Source organism: Durio zibethinus, unplaced genomic scaffold (assembly GCF_047325235.1).
Source record: "Durio zibethinus cultivar Kanyao isolate XHJ-2024 unplaced genomic scaffold, ASM4732523v1 HiC_scaffold_2, whole genome shotgun sequence".
NCBI lineage: Eukaryota > Viridiplantae > Streptophyta > Magnoliopsida > Malvales > Malvaceae > Durio > Durio zibethinus.
The window spans coordinates 1686144-1688643 of NW_028323043.1; positions in this window are offsets into that span (position 1 = coordinate 1686144).

Consider the following 2500-nt stretch of genomic DNA (forward strand, 5'->3'; position numbering starts at 1 on the left):
CACACGTTGGGCCCTGGTGCGGCAGGTTGCCTCGACCACCATCGGCACACGCTGGGCCCTGGTGCGGGCGCTTGCCTCGACCACCATCGGCACACGCTCCGCCCTGGTGCGGTCGGTTGCCTCGAGCACCATCGGCACACGCTGGGACCTGGTGCGGCAGGTTGCCTCGACCACCATCGGCACACGCTGGGCCCGGGTGCGGGCGGTTGCCTCGACCACCATCGGCACACGCTGGGCCCTGGTGCGGGCGGTTGCCTCGACCACCATCGGCACACGCTGGGCCCTGGTGCGGGCGCTTGCCTCGACCACCATCGGCACACGCTGGGCCCTGGTGCGGCAGGTTGCCTCGAGCACCATCGGCACACGCTGGGCCCTGGTGCGGCAGGTTGCCTCGACCACCATCGGCACACGCTGGGCCCTGGTGCGGGCGCTTGCCTCGAGCACCATCGGCACACGCTCGGCCCTGGTGCGGTCGGTTGCCTCGAGCACCATCGGCACACGCTGGGCCCTGGTGCGGCAGGTTGCCTCGACCACCATCGGCACACGCTGGGCCCTGGTGAGGGCGCTTGCCTCGACCACCATCGGCACACGCTCGGCCCTGGTGCGGTCGGTTGCCTCGAGCACCATCGGCACACGCTGGGCCCTGGTGCGGGCGCTTGCCTCGAGCACCATCGGCACACGCTCGGCCCTGGTGCGGTCGGTTGCCTCGAGCACCATCGGCACACGCTGGGCCCTGGTGCGGCAGGTTGCCTCGACCACCATCGGCACACGCTGGGCCCTGGTGCGGGCGCTTGCCTCGACCACCATCGGCACACGCTCGGCCCTGGTGCGGCAGGTTGCCTCGAGCACCATCGGCACACGCTGGGCCCTGGTGCGGGCGGTTGCCTCGACCACCATCGGCACACGCTGGGCCCTGGTGCGGGCGCTTGCCTCGACCACCATCGGCACACGCTGGGCCCTGGTGCGGCAGGTTGCCTCGAGCACCATCGGCACACGCTGGGCCCTGGTGCGGTCGGTTGCCTCGAGCACCATCGGCACACGCTGGGCGCTGGTGCGGGCGCTTGCCTCGACCACCATCGGCACACGCTGGGCCCTGGTGCGGCAGGTTGCCTCGATCACCATCGGCACACGCTGGGCCCTGGTGCGACAGGTTGCCTCGAGCACCATCGGCACACTATCGGCCCTGGTGCGGGCGGTTGCCTCGACCACCATCGGCACACGCTGGGCCCTGGTGCGGGCGCTTGCCTCGGGCACCATCGGCACACGCTGGGCCCTGGTGCGGGCGGTTGCCTCGAGCACCATCGGCACACGCTGGGCCCTGGTGGGTTTAGGCACATCTTCAAATTTCTGCCGTGCCAATGCCATTTTTATGGCTTGTAAATTCATACAATGGTCCCCTAAGCCTTCACGTGAAGTTTCGTTGGAAGATGACTCGTTTTCTATTTTTCACGATTTTCGAAACTTTTTGCGGTTCGGGATTTTTTAAAATTTTTTTATAAGGATTTTTGGCCCCAAATTTTGTAGGCATGATCCTTCTATTTTTGTTGGCATGCACAAAAAAATTCAGCTAAAAACTCGAAGTAGAGAAGATTTTGTGACCGTTTGAAAAAAGTGTCCCCATTTCAGACACTTTAACGGCTACTGGTAGCAAACCTGTAAAATCTCAAATGCTCTTTAAGGGGGTGTGAATTCTCAGAGGTTTGATGAGGGATAGGGGGCCAACACAAGGCCAAGTACCAGCACCCATCGCACATCATGTGCGCACACCCCCCCGGCCCCCCTCCCAATCGCCGGAACCCCAATGCCGCCGGTCAGGTTCTCCGGCGGTACTCCGGCGATGCTCCGGCGATGCTGTCCCGAGTGAAAAAAATGCGGCACCAGCACATGCTGGAGCCAAGCATGGGCACCGTGGCTCAAAATCGAACTTCGGCCAAGGCCTCGACCATCAATGGCACATGATGACGCATGGTGATGGCACATGCATCGACCATCATCGGCATAGGCTGCCCTTCGGTACGGGCACTTGCCTCGACCGCCATCGGCACAAGCTGGGCCCTGGTGTGGGTTGTTGCCTCGATCACAATCGGCACATGCTGAGCCTTGGTGCGGGCGGTTGCCTCGAGCACCATCGGCAGACCCTGGGCCCTGGTGCGGCCGGTTGCCCCGATAACCATCGGCACACGCTGGGCCCTGGGGCGGGCGTTTGCCCCCAGCACCATCGGCACACGCTGGGCCCTGGTGCGGGCGCTTGCCCCGAACACCATCGGCACAAGCCGGCCCTTGGTGCGGGCTCCTGGCTCGACCACCATCGGCACACGCTGGGCCCTGGTGCGGGCGGTTGCCTCGAACACCATCGGCACACGCCGGCCCTTGGTGCGGCCGGTTGCCTCGACCACCATCGGCACACGCTCGGCCTTGGTGAGGGCGCTTGCCTCGACCACCATCGGCACACGCTGGGCCCTGGTGCGGGCGCTTGCCTCGACCACCATCGGCACACGCT